General features: G+C 32.5%; 1 protein-coding gene across 1 annotated transcript in view; it reads left to right on the forward strand.

The window, feature by feature from the left end:
* The window catches only part of LOC123701672 (inactive dipeptidyl peptidase 10), a 305461-nt gene that overhangs the window by 138213 nt on the left and 146489 nt on the right, over positions 1-20759 (forward strand). The window lies entirely within an intron of this gene.

Raw genomic sequence — 20759 nt, forward strand, 5'->3', positions numbered from 1 at the left:
GATTCCATGTTCAATAATTATTTATCCTTCAAATCAGCGAGTATGCATAAATAAAGGTCCTCGTGAATGTAAAATTCCTCGTTGACGAAGTATGGTAAAAGTGCCTTTTGTTCCCTCGGCGTTATTTTAACTAAATCTAAGTGTGCGCTTTGAAAGGTTTGCCAATAATCCTCCAATTGTTTAATTCGCGATTGTATATATCCCTTGGATAGTCTTTGTTTAGGACACTTAGATATATTAATTTGCGTTTTTTTTATAAGTTCCGCCGTACTTTCCAAAACACGTATGATTTGTTCCGTATTATTATTCGCCATCATGAATATTGTCTTTCAATAACAACTTCGTTACAAATTACTTCGTATAATGAGCGTCTTATCGCGATCAATTGCCCGTGTACTTCTTTTGTTCTTCGATTTGTAGCTCAGGTTAATCCGGTACGAATGCGACCATATGTTGCGGCAATAAGGCTTGTTTTTGCATAACCCGTGTTTTCGTGTTGAAATGAAACGTCCTTCCTCTATTGAATCTGTTTTATTAAGCCTGATTCCCACGACATGTTTGCTTCACAAACCCAACCGCGCCACACCATACCACATGCCATGGGAATCGGCGCGCTTGTGGTCGTTTGACGATGTTTGCCGACGCATGTGCTATCCATCGGAAGTCGGTAAGATCAAAGGTGCGCGCTTGGCGCGGTGCGACGGCGTTGGTCGACGTCCGTCGGGGCTTGCCGTCTGTAGCGCGTCATTGTTCCGAACCGTACGATAATTATTATTATCGTACAAATACGTCATCTCTTCAACGAGCTGTAATATTTTTATATATACATAGTTATGTATTATGTATCATGTATGATATGTATGTATGTAAGTATATATGTGTATGTATGTGTATTTATAGCATGTATTTATAGATATTGTTTTTACTTATTTATTTATTATTAGGTATCTATTTTTATATATATACGTATATATGTATATGTACATATTTTTTTTTCTCCTTTTAAATCAAACACCACCCATCTAATTTTAATTAACTTAACGTATCACTTAACATCTTGTAATGACCCACAGATTAGGTATTAGTAGGAATGACCGTCCACCGTGCTCGCCAGTGCTTGCCATACGCAGACATGCCGTGGGAACGCTCAGTTCAAATCGCGACGGACGGCGACATGCGCTTGTCGTCTGCCGATGCTTGTGAAGCAGACATGCCGTGGGAACCCACCTTTACTGACTGATACACTAGTGACTTAGACGTCAACGTAGTTAATAAAAAAAACCGAACAATGTGATTAAAAAAATTTTTGTCTGTCTGTCTGTCTGTCTGTCTGTCTGTCTGTATGTGAAGACATCACGTGAAAACTACCGGTTCGATTTCGATGAAACTTGGTATAATTATACCTTATTATCCTGGGCGTAAAATAGGATACTTTTTATCCTGGAAAAATACGTAGAAAAAAAATAATCTTATTAATTTTTCAGTTTTATCCATAGACGTTGTTCCGTAGAACCGCGAACACACGTTGCGTATTATTATAGGCCTAGCCGTATTTGGGTCCAATAGATATTTATAAGATATCATTTTCAGAGTTACTCACAAGTGATAACTGCGTTAAAAACAACCGACTTCAAACTTGCACTTGCAAAATTTACAAATACCTACAGACAAAAATGCTCATAAAATAAAAACTACTGGGCCTATCCGAATAAAATTTTTATGGGACCAATTCGACACCATCCCGCATCGAACAAAAAAAGAATCACGTAAATCGGTTCAGAAACCTCGGAGTAATCGGTGTACATACATAAAAAAAAAAAAAAAAAAAATATACCGGCCGAATTGATAACCTCCTCCTTTTTTTTGAAGTCGGTTAAAAATGGAGAAAATATAAACCATCCACGCGAAGACCGACATCCGCGCGGACGGAGTCGCGGGCGGAAGCTAGTCTATAATATAAAAATGTATCGCAAAATGTGTTGGTAAGCGCATAACTCGAGAACGGCTGAACCGATTTCGATAATTCTTTTTTTATTATATTTCTTGAAGTACGAGGATGGATCTTATGTAGAGAAAACGTAAACATGTACCACGGGCGAAGCCGGGGCGGACCGCTAGTAATATTATAAATGCGAAAGTTTGTGAGGATGTGTGTGTGTGTGTGTGTGTGTGTGTGTGTTTGTTACTCTTTCACGCAAATACTACTGAACCGATTACAATGAAATTTAGCACACATGTAGATGGTAACTTGGATTAACACATAGGGTTTATCCCGGAAATCGTACGGGAATGGGAACTATGCGGGTTTTCTTTCTTTTTTTACAAAACGCGGGCGAAGCCGCGGGCGGAAAGCTAGTTAATCTATAAATATTAAGAAGAAAATATATCATGACACTACACAAAATTGCAATATAGATGAATGGATTTTAATTTTTTTTCTTAATCGATGTAGGTAATTAGAGGCGTGTAAAAAAGAAAATTATTGTGTTTAAAAACGTTTAATATTCAATATTAAGAATTGCATAGAGTTGTCACTAGTTATCGAATCCTTGGTATCCTGTTAACAAGTGCCGCCTCTCTGGAAGGTAGCGCCGGAGCATTTCATTCTGCAAAAAATAGTATTTTTAATACTTTCTAACATAATATTATTCTTGTAATAAACATAAACAATGCTCTTAAAAGTATATAACAAAGTCGCTTTCTCTGTCCCTATGTCCTTCTGTATGTTTAAATCTTTAAAACTACGCAACGGATTTTGATTTCTTTTAATCTTATAATAGATAAAAATTTTATAAACTGACGATACGAATCTGTTGAAATTCTCAACCAAGATTATTTGAGAAAGTCATACATACATAATATTTAAAGCTATACTTTTATAAAATAAATCTGGTACGAATTTCAGTCCCAGATGCTTTTAAAGAATTAATAAAAATATAACAATATTACCGAAACCGCTGAACAGATTTTGATGTAGTTTTCACTATACTTACTGGCATCTATTTGAATAGGTTCTTCCATTGGTACCACACACAGGCTCGAACACCGCTGGGCATATACAATTTCTGGCAAGTTCCACAGGCCAGGCGAATAGAGACAGGAGCATGGTTATTACTGCAATATAATAATAATTTAATAAACAATCCGTCAAAAAAACGCATTATATCATCTCTTTTTACCACTATTAGATATTTTTATAAATACGTAAATGTTAAAAATATGTAATGACGATTCGAAAGTGCTTCTAAAAGAAGTCTAATTGACTAAATAAATGTAAATTATGAGAGTTTCATGGGACCAATGTTGACGTCTCTGTCAAAAAAGAGCGTATGTGCCGAGTACACATGTCAGAAGTGAAACTTCTTCAAGATTCAAAGATAGTCGCCTTACTCCATGACGTTACGATATTGCCATGACGCGACCTGGAGATTTTACTCTCAACGCGCCTAAAAATGTTGCACTTCAAAAATATTTTTTAAAATTGTACCCACGTTGTTAAGAGTAATAATAGTAGTAGTCTTTTCTTGGTGTAATATCGAAACTAATCACTTAAAAAAATTTAGTAAATATTTTCAAAAACTTACAAATAAATATTTTCATTATGCGTTTTTATTCGTAGTGGTCACGACAAGATGCAGACAAACACTGAGTTTGATAAAACAAAACTTCCTCTTTAAACACTTATTATATATGCATGAATAGTTGTATATATTTACAAGCAACTTTGTCCTGTTCGATATATGACTGTTTTTACTTGGTGACTGACATAAACTGCAGTGATGAGGTATAATAATTGTAAATTGATTGGGATTTTTTTATTTATAATTGTGTGGAATTCCCAAATTACTATCTATACATTAGTCAGGTTAGTTAAAAATCAATTAAATTCGTTTTGTTACTATTTACTCGAAAATATCAAAATTGTTACGCTGTCAAATAACTTTTTTATATCCTTTTTTTGAGAAAATATTGGGAATCTTGCCGATTTTGTCTCCCCATTAGGAAAGCTCCGAATAACTTTTTTATGTATTTAAATATAGAGCTTTTATTTAAATATAATAATAATTTATTGCATTATTTTACTTGACCAGAGGATGTTTAATATCATTTGCGATAGAATAAAAATAAACTAGATACATTAAATGAGTCAGCACAGACGATCTGCAAACTATCTATATATATTGGAACAGGAAAGATGCGTATTTTCCTTATCATTAAACAAGTTAACCCACGCTTATTATTCTAGTGTTGTTTTAGTGTTAAAGATTATAGGAGAAAAATTAAATAATCTATTGGTTTTCCTCGTATTAACATACTTTTACATAGTAAGAAGTGAAGTCCCGTGTCCCCTAGTAGGGTAAGGGGCAGATGCATTATTCATACATCTGTTTCACTGATCAATGTTCTTTATGGTAAAGTAGGTGATCAGCCTCCTGTATCCTCCTGTGTTCTGTGTGGTCGAGACATTTTTTTCTTCGTCTCCTCCGGGAATCAAACCCCTCAGTTTTACGCTCACGCGATAACCACTGCACCAAGGAGGTGTTAACATTATAAGAGATTATATATAAATATTACATGTATATTTATAAAGCAATTTTAAGTGGTTTAAAAGACAATAATTTTGAATGACTTTAAAAATGAAATTCGTCCTTTATTATTTTGAATAATTAGGTAGGTACCTATCATCTTTTTTAAGCTATTGCATAGCTTCTATCGCGGGCCTTGAGCGCGGGGACCGAATCGAGAAATTCCGTAACGAAAAAACCTCACGCTCCCCACTCCGACGGGCTCGGAGGTGTGGCTTGAAGGCATGCTATGCAATAGCTTTACCGCGGCAGTCCCCGAGTGCCACACGTCTTTTTTTATTTTTTTATACATTTCTGTCAAATCAACGAAATTGAATTTTTCTTCGAAAAACAATCTTATAAAATGAGTAATATAGAAGAAGGCTTAAAACAAAGCACCCTTAAAGACTTAACTATGACGCATCGATTTTCCCTTATCTTAGTTATCAAACTCAAGTATGAGTGTAGTGCGAACTTGCCCCCAAGTTAAGTAATGTCAAACGCACTGTGACGTCATCATACTCAGGTCTCAGATATTAGACATAATATTATACGTTTTCTTATTGTATAATATGGTACCTAATAGAAAGCACTCGGTTCTGTATATTTTTGAAAATCCATACTAATATTATAAATGCGAAAGTAACTCTGTCTGTCTGTCTGTTACTCAATCACGCCTAAACTACTGAACCAATTTTCATGAAATTTTGTATGGAGATATTTTGATACCCGAGAAAGGACATAGGAAACACCCATAACGTATGTTATGGACGTCTATGGGCGACGCACTTTGCCATCAACATCGGCCATTGCGTCTGCTCGTTTGCCTCCCAATGCTATAAAAAAAAGGCTACTTTTTATCCCGGGAAAATGACGCAATCCCGGAAATTCCACGGGAACGGGAACTATGCGGGTTTTTCTTTGACTGCGCGGGCGAAGCCGCGGGCGGAAACCTAGTAAAAAATTATATTCAATTTTAGTAGAGCTTATTAACTCCAGGAAACAGAATAGATTTTCGCTTCATTTATTATCGACTGATCAAATTTGAGTAAAATTTGTTGATTTGAACAGGTTTTTTATCCCCATACTAGATTATACAGGAGAAAGCTGAAACCCAGCACGTCAGAACTAAGTATATAAGATAAAAACCTTGTTTCTTCCATGTATAGTTTACAACTCTGCACTGCAGTTGCCGTCAAATATTAAAAAGCTGTTGTTCTTGAACTACATCAAAATAAAAAGAAAACATTATTTTTGAAGCACACTGAATTTTATTACAATTTTGCTCATATAGGAAACAATATTCTTCGGATTAAAGGCACAAGACTGGACGTTCATATAAAGCCACATACAATAAAGGCAAAATTCATATTATTATTAACTAGCTGTGCCGCGCGGTTTCACCCGCGTGGCTCCGCTCCTGTTGGTCTTAGCGTGATAATATTATATAGCCTATATTACTCGTAGATAATTTAGCTTTCGAATGGTGAAAGAATTTTTAAAATCGGTCCAGTAGTTTATGAGCCTATTCATTACAAACAAACAAACAAACAAAGTTTTCCTCTTTATAATATTAGTGTAGATAATAATATAAGCTTATTAAAATTTTCATTAAAAGCATGTGCAGTTAAAGGCGTCCACGTTCCCAACGGACATTTATGAATATAATAAATACAAGCCATTGCCAGGCTCCATGCGACTGCAATGCGGAAGGAATATCATTTTAACCATATTTGGAAAAAATGTCATATATTGTGGGTATTTTAAAATGAATAATTTCGCAAAGATTGGCCCGGGGTAAAAACTACGTAGTATTATTTTACGTTTGTCTGTATGGGAGTTTATAAATTAAGAAATAAAATACTTTTTAGTAGCTTTCAAATAAAAAAATAAATATAAAAATGATATTAGAAACCAAAAAACAAGTAGAATTGAGAATCTCCTCTTTTTTTGAAATAAATTGATGTAACTTTATAATTTTAGCGTTTGTACAACGACTGATGCCTCTACAATCTATACTTATTATTTATTAATTATTAATATAATATATTCATATTAAAAATCTTGTTTGTTTGTTAATCTCAGGAACTACTAATCCGATTTGAAAAATTCTTTCGGTGTTAGCTAGCCCATTTATCGAGGAAGGCTATAGCGTAGTACCTACTATTCTATATTCTGTGGCTATAGGCTATATATCATCACACTAAGGCCAATAGGAGCAGAGCAATGCGGGTAAAACCGCGAGGCACAGCTAGTTACAAATATTCTGTTCAATTTAAATTGGATTTGAATATATCAACAATACCCGAGCACAAAGTATCCATTCAAACCGTTTGAATGTTACCGCTAAAATAAACGAAAATTACTCAACAGAACATTCCAGACCATTAATTATACTTCACGGGGCTTTAATTAGGTTCCAATGGGCCAAATGGGACATTAATAATGCAGCGGTTTGAATTTAGGAGACAACACTATCTGATAATTTAATTTAATTAAATATACAGAAAATTAAATATGCAGCAGTGGTGGCTCAGTGGTGAGACCTCGGACTTCGAATCGATAAGTCCGAGGTTCGAGACCAGGCGAGCGCGCAGGAAATAAATTGATTTTTCAATTTATCTGCGCATGTTGTAACATCACCACTGCTCGAACGGTGAAGGAAAACATCGTGAGGAAACCGACATGTCGTAGAATTAAAAAGTTCGACGACATGTGTCATCCGCCAACACGCACTTGGCCAGCGCGGTGGATTATGGCCTGTACCCCTCATAGGAGGCCCGTGTCCCAGCAGTGGGAACGTATAATATGGGCTGATGATGATGATGATGATGATGAAATATACAGAATAATCTTATAAATGTGTAAAATTATTACGAGTTAGTGGGGGTAGTATTTTAATGCTACCTATAAGAAAATATTATGTTGATCACTCTATAACGCAAAAACTGCTGACGTATTTGAATGAAGTTTTGTTAGTCGGTATAACAAATGACATAATTTTACGTGAGTGAAGTCGCGTGGTAAAACTAGTTCATCCATATTGCCATAACAATAAAAACTGTACAATAATTAACCTACTACAATATTTTCACGCCTGAAACATGAAGTAGATTAAAAACAATTTATGAAGCTTTAAAAATTCACAGATAAAATAAAACTGGGAAGAGAAAATAATATTAAAAATTTATATATAAATAAATATTTAATGATCTGACGTAAAACTATTTAAATAGCTAATTGAATTTTTCTTTTTTCAGGTAAGTAATACTGCTGATCCTGCGCAGATTAGACATCGCAAAATAAAGAAGATAATAATAAAAAGGTACAGTTTCAAACAGAGAAATAGTGTTTCCTTTTCCTTTCTTTCCTTATCCTGAAAACGTAATCATTTCCAGATGAACAAAGTTCCAGTTTTAGTCTGTATTAGCACATAGGCTAACCAGAGTACCATGCAAGTGACGCCGTGGGCTTCAACATCTACTTCATGCACAGATACAAGAAAATTTACTAACACACACACACACACACACATTTCTCCAACCACTTAGTAAAATATCATAATATAATATAGCCTTCTACTCAATTACGAGCACACACACACAAAAATTTCTACAAGATCGTCAATTATTATAAGTTTACTCAATTTTTCAACACTACATTAAACCATATCTCTTTTATAGCCGAAGTCGGGTAAATTCTCCAACTTTGTTACCTGTCTCTTAACTCAGTTTTCTTCCAGCTGCGAAGGGCCCTTGTCCCTCACAATTGGGTTGAACGACCCTTGTGGTTGTTTTTGAAGATCCTCCCAGCTTAATTATGCTTGACAGAAAATGTTTTAAAGGTTATGTAGGTGATCCTTTTTTAGAGAAATGACAGTTTGTCTAATTTTCGACTACTTATAAGTTTTTTTGTATAATAACTAATAAGTAAGTAAGTATATCGTTTACATATTTGATATAATTATTGAATACTGATTTTCAAAAATTTATGTTTCTTCACAAATATTTTAATTAATACAAAACGTACATACTACATATTATATTTTAGTTCAAGTAAAATAGTTACCTATTGCAGTTTAAATGGTGTCACTTAATCAACTTAATAAAAAAAAGAAACTGCACAGGACTTTACTTCATTATTTTAAAGTTTTTAAAGTGAGCGTTAAAAATGTAATAGCAATTATTATTGTCAAGCTGTTTTTCTTTAAAATAAACTTCCTTAATTTTTATTTCTACAATATAGCTTTAAATATAGCTTCAAATTTGTTTTGTATTGTAAAAGTAATCGTATGACTCTTTTTTTTTACTTTCGCCATTATTTAATAGTACGTTATATTTTTTAAAAGTTTTATTGTCATTTCACTTATTAGACAAAGTACTTTTGTTAGCAATTTAAATTCTTTTGATACCTGCAATGGTTACGGAATAATCGCCTGTCACACTTAAAGATTACACCCGGTATACAAACCAATATACTGTTCCATAATTGTAGTCAGTGGTAGATTCAAATAGGAAACATTCCTTATCGATGTAGGCCAAGTAGGCCAAAACTAAGATAAAATCAAAACATCTGATGTCAAGGCGTTACAGCTGTCACCGTTTGACAGCTGTCAATGTCATTGTGACATTTCGTTACGTCATAATGTCCCATAAATGATGTTCATTTTCATTTTCTATAAAATATAATAGATAATAATAGATCTTATTAGCATTAGCAATTAGTTTGTTATGACAGCAAATCAATAACAAAAAACAATGTTTACAAACATTGACAATTAAATCTAAACAAAATATTTAACACCAACGTATAAGTTCATACGTTTTTATTTAAACAGTTCAGCATTACAGGTACAAGTGTTTGTTCATACGTATACAAAAGGGGGCTCTGGTGAAAATACTTATGGAATGATGCGTTGATTTTCAGCATGAATATTTTCAGAGCCATTCACAATTTGAATACTACGGTACAGAATGCTTCCATACATAGTTTATTTTTATATTATTTCTATATTTCATAGTATTGACAAAAGCTTTAAAAGAAAAATAAAAATTAACATGAACAAATCGCTATTTATATCACTACATAGTATAAAACAAAGTCGATGTCACTGTCTGTGTCTGTGTAGGGACGGCCCTATCAATGCGAGCTTTAAAACTACGCAACGGATTTTGATGCAGTTTTATTATAGAGAGTAGTTCAAGAGGAAGGTTTAAGAATATAATTTATTAGGTTTTAAACAAAGTGGGCGAAGCCGCGTGGATAGCAGATAGCTGTGATATTTATAAACGAATGTATTATTTCTAATTATAATTAAAATATGTAGGTATTCTTTATCAATCTAGCAATTGAAAATATGCTATTAAACTAAGGCCCGATTTTTCAATCGTTGGTTAAAACTTATTCGTCGAATAAAGTATTACACGATAATATTAATATTTCACCTGTAAACTGTCAATTACAGCAAGAAGAATACATTTTTGAAATGGTAGTTTATAATATTATGTTATTCGACGAATAAGTTTTAACCGACGATTGAAAAATCAGCCTTAAAACACATAATATACCATATAGTACCATATAGTTACCTATCTTCACACACATGCAAACACTAATATAAAGTTTATACGCACAAAAGATAAAACGCACTTTACAACATAAAAGTCACCAAAATCCGGAATCTCTACATAAAGAGACTTTAAAACTGTTGTCTAATATAAACCATTTTCTGTTAAAAATCTTTCTCAAAGAGACGGATAAGAGGAACTGAATTATACTGACCTTTGAACCCTCACTTAGGCCCTTTTAGTTTTACAGTCTTTGTACCGTCAAATACATATACATAAGCCGATTTCTTTGTAATCTTTGATTTTGAAACTCGTATGTGATATTTAAAGATATGGTATTTGTATTGTTTTTTTCGTGAATAATACTAGGAATATTTTCAATTCGCCTTGCTTTTGTTAATAAAAATTTGTCTCAAAAATTTAATATTTCGCAAAAATTTTGATTATTAAATATACCTATACTTACTTGATTATTATATAATTTTGGAGGTACTTGCTTTTACTACGTTTTAATTAGAAACTAATTTATTTTAATTTCTGACCTTAATTCAATCAGTGAATTTAATTAGGTAAAAAAAAACTACGTGAATGACAACTTTCTTCATCTATTCAATGAGTACTTAAAATTCCAACACGTTCGTTAAACTAACTTGTAACCTATATCAAACTATGTATAAGAAAATACATAATATTATCTTCACTTGATACAAAATTCTTAATCCTTTTAGTCCTGGGATGTAACAGGGAGGACAGACAGGAACAAGCTAAAGCACAAAGGTTGTATAAAACCGCAGAATTATGACGCAATTCTGTGGTTTGCTCATTTATGGCTATTGTAGCTCGTGCGAGCTTTAATAATACCATAAGGGCGTACATGCAGAAAGAAAACTATAAGCGCTTACCGGCGCTTGTCAGCGCTGGTAACCCGCGCAGGAAAATATTATATGATAACGCGCCGATAAGCGCTGACCGGCGCCGACAAGACGACACGCGCTGGTCAGCGCTTTCGAAATTTGTCTTGGTCTGCTTCAACCTGCTTCCTTTGTGTAGAACGAACCACCGCTGTCAATATCTTATAAACTTTCAAATGCCTAAATTCATTCTCGAAGATTTTTTAACTTAAATTACTTGATAGTAGATAAATATTTTCAACGCCTTATTATTTTGTCATGAAATTCGTGGAAAACACTAATGAATTACATAAAAAACATTAAAAAAAAAATATCAACTGAATGTTGGTTCGAATACTAAAATACCTAATACATTACCCTAAACACGAGGATAACAACATTAAATATACGATCCCCACAAATGCTAATTCATATTTATTCAATACGCTATACTCAATAAAACATTGTTTTTGGGTCAGCTATAAAAAAGCAAGCTAAAGAATATATCACAAATACAGGGTGTTCCAATGTTGGTATACTAAGCTCAAAGAAGGTTATAGTTTTGCATGCGCTATTTTTTTTTCAAATAGATGAATGCTTAAAACTCTTTAAGTACACCTATGGGTGTACAAGCAACCCGCCCAACTTTGCAAGCAGCACGTTTTGTTTAAGATTATATTTTCATAGACAAAATGGTCACTTTAGCGAAGCGGTATGCCGGCTGCGCGAAGCTAGAGAAGAGAACATGGATTTTATGGAAAAATTTAGCAAAATTTTTTTGATGTAATTTTTTTGTTTAAGTATTAGGTATTTTCGTGTTCAGTATATGCAAAATTACAAGCCCCTTCGCGGACAAAAGTGGGACACCCTGTATAGAACGTAACAATAAAATGAAGATAAAATATTCACTCAGTATTAAAGTACTCAGGGAAATTGATAAACGCAATTTGTCTGACAGAACTTTGGGTTACCAGATGGTAAGGATTTGTCATGATTCCGTTACAATTATTTAGTGGTTGATATGATAGTAAAGGCTGTATTTAGAATATTCTTTTGAAAAACAATATTGCCAAAAAATATATTTGAAATATTTGTTTTTAGTTGATAGAATTTATTACACAAATTAACAATTTTTTAAGAACTTTTATCGTTTGCGTATTTTCTTTTTAGGCGCGTTGAGAGTAAAATTTCAAGGTCGCGTCATGGCAATATCGTCACGTCATGGAGAGGCGACGATTTCGGTATCTTTGAAAGCTTAATTTTAAAATTATATAGGTTGAGTATATAAAATAATGTTATTTCAATGTACATACTATTCAAGAAATATATGACAATAAATGAATCGAATCTAAAACCCTCTATCTAACATCACTTTACTATCCACTGCGCCAATCTATTTTACATTCAGAGATCAAAAGACTAAAATAATTAATGTTGAACGAATTTCAAAGAGAATATCCTTCATTTAGTTATTTTATAATTATTTAAGAAGCCTTTTATATTACAATTTTTTTGTGTTTTAATTAACACAAATTGAATGTAAACTTGGATTCTAGAACATTGTAGAAAGAAAAAAGCGTTTGTTTTTTGTTGTATAACTAGCTTACCGCCCGCGGCTTCGCCCGCTTGCTCTAAAACCTAATAAATTATATACTAAAACCTTCCTCTTAAATCACTCTATCTATTTAAAAAAACCGCATCAAAATTCGTTGCGTAGTTTTAAAGATTTAAGCATACAAAGGGACATAGGGACAGAGAAAGTGACTTTGTTTTATACTATGTAGGTAGTGATTTTGAAGTTTCCAAAGTGTCTTTGAGAATGCCTAGTTGGATGCATTCATGTTTGTATTTGAGTTTATAAAATGTACGAGAATTTTTTAATTGGAATTCCAGTTCTGTTTTTGTATTTTTAAAAATACAAAGGAATTATTTTCAAAACTTAGAATCGGCTACAATCTGCAAAAATAATGGAAATTTTGAATAAGTAGGAACTATTACAACTGAAAATTAATCTTAATATTTCTAGATTACCTATAAACTGAGCCATGCCCCTCGGTTTTACCCGCATTGTTCCAGTTCTATTGGTCTTAACGTAATCATCCATATTATAAATGCGAAATTATCTCTGTCTGTCTGTCTTTTACTCAATCACGCCTTAACTACTGAACCAATTTGCATGAAACTTGGTATAGAGATATTTTGATACCCGAGATATAAAGGCATAGGCTACTTTTTACCCCGGGACATAGGATACTTTTTATCACGAGAATCCCAAGGGAACGGGAACTATGTGAGTTTTTCTTTGACTGCGCGGGCGAAGCCGCGGGGGGAAAGCTAGTATATCATATAGCATTCCTTGATAAACGGCCTATCCGACACTGAAAAAAATGTTCAAATCGGAGCCATAGTTCCTGAGATTAGCGTGTTCAAACAAACAAACACTTAAGCCTTATAATATTAGTATAGATAAACGTGCAAATATATCTTTATCGTAAAAAAAAACTGTTTTCTGACAAATAGTACTGTAATGTAGGTGATAATTATTAAATTGAAAAGGCTCGTCGCAGAAAAAATGAACATCGTTGTACAAAAAGTGTCGTATTCTCAAAGCTTTGTCAAATTAGGTCCAGAAATCACATTGGCTTCCCGCCAATAAAACCGAAACTTGTCTCCGATCCTAGTTCGAGTTTGAAAGACCACTCTATGATAAGTGTAACATAAATTATTCCTTGTCTTGTTTCTTCACAGACCTTTTAGGAAATCGAATTTACGATTGGAGATAATGATTCGTTGTACATTCTAATTGGGTATTTAAAAGTAAAAAATATTCACATTAATACAAACATAAATATTATACATAATATATGTACATATTATATATTATACATCAATGATTATACATAGGTACCTTTTTGAGTAGATAAAAAACCCCAACGAATATTTTTCGCTTATTTTACGACTCTTTTTTTAATTCTACTTTTCAATGCAATGTACAGAGGAAACCTCATAACTACTATCTAAAAAAACAGAGTACAACTTATATAGCGACCTATTTTTTCACTTATTAGTAATTTTTTCTTTTTCCCATTTCAATATAACTCACTATCATTTTACAATCATGTAATAAGCTTACTCCTTTTTGCAGTCATCCAAAAAATCATTTCATCCACAAGAATAGTATTACCTATATACATATATTATCTGTATGTATTCTACATGATCGTCCACACGTGTTCCCGCCAACCGAGACATGCGAAATCGAATGCCATTTGCTGTAATACGCTTCGAATTTTTTGCCATCGTGAGAACTATTTGTAACAGGGTCAAATTTTAGCATATTGGGTTTGATATTCTAATAATAGTACCTTTCGAGTTACAAACTACAGCATAGTAGCACTATGTATTATGTAACATTGCCTCGTTTACCCAGCAACTACATTTTAATCTGGTTGCTGGAAATATAATAAATTATCACTATTATTATTATTTATAAGCAACTAGCGGTCCGCCCCAGCTTCGCCCGTGGTACCTACATGTTTACGTTTTTTTTTTCATAAGAACCATCCTCGTACTTCAAGGAATAGATCCCGCAGCGCACGCGATGACAGAATTATTGCATTTTTGGTAAGGATCCATAGTTTTTTTGAAAATGCAATATAGTCTATATTGCTCAGTGAAGTTGCAGCTTCCTGGTGAAAGAATTTTTGAAATCGGTCCAGTAGTTTATGCGTGAAAACCATACATACATACAAACCTTTCCTCTTTATAATATTAGTATAGAAGTATAGATAAGCATATTATTATATAAACTAAGCTTGTAAACTATTTTTTTAAGTTTAATGCAAGTATTTTTTTTAGTTTATAATAAAATTTTAAAGGAATACTTATAGAAAAAAAAACACATGAATACGGTGGTAAATAATGTTTGGAGAAATACGTGGACTAACGATACTGATACATTGTACGAAAGAAGCTCTATCGTTTGTACTCTATAATGCTTTACGCCAAACCACTGAAGCGATTTTCATGAATTTTTAAAGAAATATAATGTTAGGAAATATGTAAAGGCTTGTTTTGGTCAATAAAACTTAACTTAGGTAATGCGAGTGAAAGTATGGAAATAGAATAGTCTCTACAATAACATTCAGGAGAGTATAGCCGCAGGCAGAAAGCTAATTTTAAGTAATACTACATAATAATTTAAGTCACGTAAGTTAGTACAAAATAATATTATACAAGGAAATGTTTGATTTGTTTTGAATCCCACAATAGCCCACAATGTACCTCAGAACTCGATACAATTAGAAAGCGACAATTTTACAAAGTAGGTAACTCATGCCAAATGTATGTTTTTACCCCGATACAACCTTAGTCGATTATAAGAATATATTATTTTAGAAGAATAAATTACATAGATATTTTTGTAGAACAGCTAACACCATTTTTGAAGTTAAAAAATATACGTATGTTTTCTGCAAGTTGTTGAACATTTTATTTGAGTGTTGTTTGCTTGTTGCAAGACATTTGCATTGCGACTCTTGCTCTTGACTTTTATTGTTATTTTTAGTTCATGTGAAATGTTTGTGAAGTTTTTACTGTCTTCAAATTGTAAGGAATTGCGTAGTAAACATTATGTTTGTTGTTGTATAGGGTGTCCCAATAAGAACGCAAGATTTAAATTTGACATAAAACGCAGATATTTAAAAAAAAATTGTGAAAACTATATTATATCGTGAAGTAGACAAGATGAGGTTATGTTTGGCACAATACATCAGGGAGATGGCCGCCGCGGCTTTGCTGGCACATACGCGATCTTTTAATGAAATTTTCAATGACCGTTTTACATAAATGCTGTGGTATTTCATTAATACAGCGTCCAATTTCGTCTTTTAAGGCTTGAGTCGTCGTCGGTTTAATTGCATAAACCATCGAATTAAAAAAAAACCCTAAATCGCATGATCTAGGTGGCCAATTATGGTCCCCAAAGCGTGAAATAACACGACCGAGAAATGACTGATGCAGCAATTGTATTGTTTATCTGGCTGTATGACATGTGGCGCCGTCTTGTTGAAACCACATCCCCTCCAGCATGCAAGACGCAAATCTTTCGTCAAAATTCGCTGCATAGTGGATTCGGAAGCACCAATTTTTGGAGCTCGGTGTTGAATTGAGATGGATGGAGTTTGAGCGATATCATCACGTACTGCTGCGATATTTTCGGTTGATCGACCTGGTCGAAGGCGCGTTGTTGTCTTTACATCACTAACAGACCCAGTTTCAGCAAATTTTTCCATTAATCTCTTTTTACTGATCGCAATTTCTTTGATCGCAATTTTCGTACTGTAGCCGCAAAACTTTCACTATTTTGGTAAAACAAATTTTGCAATGAGAATGCGTTGATCCTTCGTTTAGCGTTCCATTTTTACTAACCTTATACCTTCTACTAAAAAAAAATTACACTTGTTGATATGTCAAACAATGACACTTCGATTGGCGCCAAATTTAAATCTTGCGTTCTTGTTGGGACACCCTATATAAACGAATGCAAAATAAATATAACACATGCTAGTAAGAGGATTATTATTTTATAGTGATCAAGTAAATATCAGTTTTAACATGGCTGGATACTTAATAATGGTATAGGTAATACTTTAACATAATTATTAAAATTATGTTCCTCTTATTTTTTTTTTAATACCTCATTCGCTATTTTACCAAAAATATAGTATCTCTGATTTCTCTTCGCAATAGTACGTATTTTAGCCGATTTAAAAAATGCCTAACAAACGATACCACACTGAGACAAGCAATTTAAAAACACAGAATCACAAACCTTTCGGCATTCACTCCATTTGAAATCTAAAAGCAAAATCTAAAAGCAATTTACAGTCGCTAGACAGTTGATATGTAATTTGTTCAGCTATCAGTCTGAATTCGTTCTTAAAGGTAGTGTGGTGAAAAGAAACCGAAGAATGACAAGCAAGGCAATATTGTAAAAATTACACAGGTTTTGCACAGAGCGTAATTCGAATTTTAAGATAACTTTCTGTTTCCATTTTTTACAGCCAGAGCTAAGATTTGTTGATTTATATTATTATTTAATACCTGTGCTTCGCAGTTTCACCCCTCCGTTTCAGTTAGTCTTATTGTAATGATAACCTTTCTTGATAAAAGGGCTATCTAACACCGAAATAATTTTTCAAATCGGACCAGTAGTTCCTGAGATTAGCGCGTTCAAACAAACAAAAAAATACTCTTCATATATTATTTAGGTATATCGTATATTATTTATTGCAAACATAAAAAGTTTTTCAAAAACAGTAAGATACTTACATAAGATGCAAAAGGCGGCTTCATTGTTCATTAACAGCAATTTTTCTGGTAATTCGATGTCGATTCCTCGATTGAAATATAATTGTCCAAGCCCGTGTTTATTTGTGTTGCAAATCAATAAACCGCGAACTATTATCGTCACCGCGAATCAGATGTGATACAAAGCAAACTGCGCCCTTTATAATTCATATCTGAGCAAATAAAATCAGTACATGTTTATTAAAAAAATATAACCACAACCATTATGAATTTATATTTTTAGGTTTTTATGGCATTCAAATGCTTTATAAATATAAATTTATAAAGAATAGAAAAAATTCGATCACGAGGCGGGACTTGAACCCGCATCCTTCGCGCCATTCCGGGGCGGATGCCTCACCAACTCAGCCACTCGTAAATAAATTTACACAATCATTATGTTACCAACCATGTTAATTCAATTCGTGGTTAATTCAATGCATGATTAGTATTGAACCTCAAACGTCTTGGGTTAGATCTCGATTGGATAATCCGTAAAAACTGTAAAAACTTTTACTCTGGTAAAAATTGAAAACAAAATAGTCATTTTCACAATACGAAGATATTCAATGATGAAATCCTAAATTTCATTATTGAAGTGAAACTTCTTAATCGGGGTTAGAAAAAAATTAAGTGTAACATTTTTTCGTTTCACGTGACATTCTTCCGTTACGCGCCATCTTTTTCTTATCCCTACCACGCATGATTCGATATATTTCTGTAAAGTTGCATATAGTAAATTATTTTTTGAAAAATAAGGTCACAAAGAAGTTTCACTTCTTACGTGTGTACACTAGTACACGCACACATTTTTTTTTTTTTTGTTTATTTTCTGAGCAAATAATTTGTCGTTACATTCTGTTAAATGGTCGTTTTATATTTGTGTTAACACTTTAAAAGTTAACATTATCCCTCTCTTACACGAAATGACATCGAGACAAATTCCAACTAAAATTAAGTTAGTCGATAGCAGCCAAGTTTGGTGCATATTTTAAATTCAAAGTTAAAGTGAATAAAGTTATTTAAAGTAACATGGTTTCACAATTGTAACTGCGGAGTTTGTAACTTCTCTCGCAGTTACTTTACTCTTCTAAATGGATAATATTATCTTTTTTAATACTTTTACTTTACCAGTTAACACATGGTTTTGTAATATAATATTATTGTATATATTATTTTACAAAACCATGGAGCACGTTCAAACAAACAAACTCTTCAGCTTTATAATATTAGTATAGAAAATATAAATTCAATATAAAATCTACATTTATATAATGAAATAAAAACTCCTCCATTTTGGAGGTGGTAAAATTACCCTTTAATATGTTTAAACAACTTTTAAATAAAAATCTTTTAAACAAACACTTAAAAAGCACTTAAAAAGTAACACCTAAAAACACCAGTTAGTAAAAACTTACAGTTTCAGCTAAAATATATTTGTCATAACAGACGCTTCATTTAGAAACTGACACAAGTAATACGTGAGTAATACATTGCACATGACATGTGTTGTATTCTGTAATGTTTGTTAGAAATAACTCCACTTTAGCTAATTCTATAATCTACTAGACATTTTGCACTGAATTTATGAGGTTAGAATAATTGTAACTTAAAGTTAATTTTGCAACATTTGTCTTTAAAATAAAAAATGCTTCGTGCAATGGTGTTTCTTTTGATGAAATAGTGTTTTTATCGAAGAGCAGAAAATTTTAAGAAGCTTCGAAATAGTTCGAAGTACGAATCTTATTTTTAAAAGGCCACATTGTAGTCAATTAATTTTATAAAATGGATTACCTATTTTTTCTTGAAATGCACGCATTTATTCTAAGCATAATTCCCTCCATGTATTCTATATTTTTAATTTACTTTTTGAACTGAAAAAATACAGAACAATAAGCAATTAACGACCAATTAAAAAGAAACATTGTGAATGCAATTTTTAAACGTATTCTGTTATCCCGAAGCATGTCTAATTATTAGAGAAATGCCCTCCGGCTTTGTCTTTTATTTCAGTTTTTCCCTTTGATTGTGTTTAGACACGTGGCTCGAGGCTTAGATTCCATAATTGGAATTTGTTTTCAGAGTTCCATGAAATCTTTTTAAGTGAATATGTTTCATGGAAATATCTGTTATAAGTTTACAAATTCCTGAAACTTTAAGCAATATTTCCAGGTAAAAATGATCGACTTTTTTATTGTTAAAAATAAATTACATTAACTTGTAATTTATTTTTAACAGTAATGTTATTTTACCGAAAAAAAATCATATAAGAGTTTTTTTTTTTTTCAAGTGAAATCTTGTCTAAGATATAAGAGCTAGCTAGACTGTTATTATTTATAGATTCTCGTTTCGTTTATCATAAATTAAGGAAACCTTTGATTTTTATTATTTTTATCACACCTACACACACAAAACTCTGAATATTTTAATTGTGATAAATTACAGAATCCTTTGATTTGTTATTTTTTATCGCACTTATAGTTACTCATACAAACTTTGAATATTTTAATTATCTATTTATTTCTTTTCAAAAACATGTAACATACGAACAGATAAACAGCAAAGCCATGTTAATAAAGACGTTTGGTATATTATACATATATGCCCTTTGGGTTCAAAGGTCGTCCCTTCGACATAACAAGGATGTTGAAGTATGATTTCATTAAACCTTCAGAGATACACTAGTTGTGTCAAATATTTTGGTATGCTATAAGCTTAAGTAATGTTGTTAAGCCAATGATATTATGAACATACCTACTTAGTTATTTCTTATTAATTAATTGAGAAAGAATTTATTTCAGTGCAATCTACAAAATTAAAGTCTTGTATCACAAAATTGGTAAATAAACTTTTTAAAAGCTTCATCGTCGAATTTAATTATTCTTTATTATTTGTGAATTTTATATGTATAGATCTGCTAATAATCTTAAACTATTTTCAAACCCCGAGTTATAAGGGTTTCATGGCAGAAGAACGTTCATAGTCAGTTAGTCTACATTCATATAATAATGAGGAAAGCATGATTTTTTTTAAGTTTTAGCTCAAAAAGCATTTGACCTATAAGAACGATGCATTATCCACGGTACGCTAAAACATTTTCACTCAATCCATCACATTTAGCCGAAAACATCGAGCTGGGACATTATCGAATTAATAAGGAATTAGCGAACGATTCGTGATTGACGATCTGGCAGCCGATATATCATACTTAAGGGTTTTCTGGTTGGACGACTTTTTGATCGATTTACGTTAGAATTAATAATAATCCTCATTTATGGACTGAGTACATATTATCTAATGAAAATCTTTACATGGAATACGTGTGTGATGGTTTATGTTTATTGAACGGATATATAAATATTGTATGAATAAAACGAAGGAAATAA

This window comes from Colias croceus, chromosome 22 (assembly GCF_905220415.1).
Source record: "Colias croceus chromosome 22, ilColCroc2.1".
In the NCBI taxonomy this organism is placed as follows: domain Eukaryota; kingdom Metazoa; phylum Arthropoda; class Insecta; order Lepidoptera; family Pieridae; genus Colias; species Colias croceus.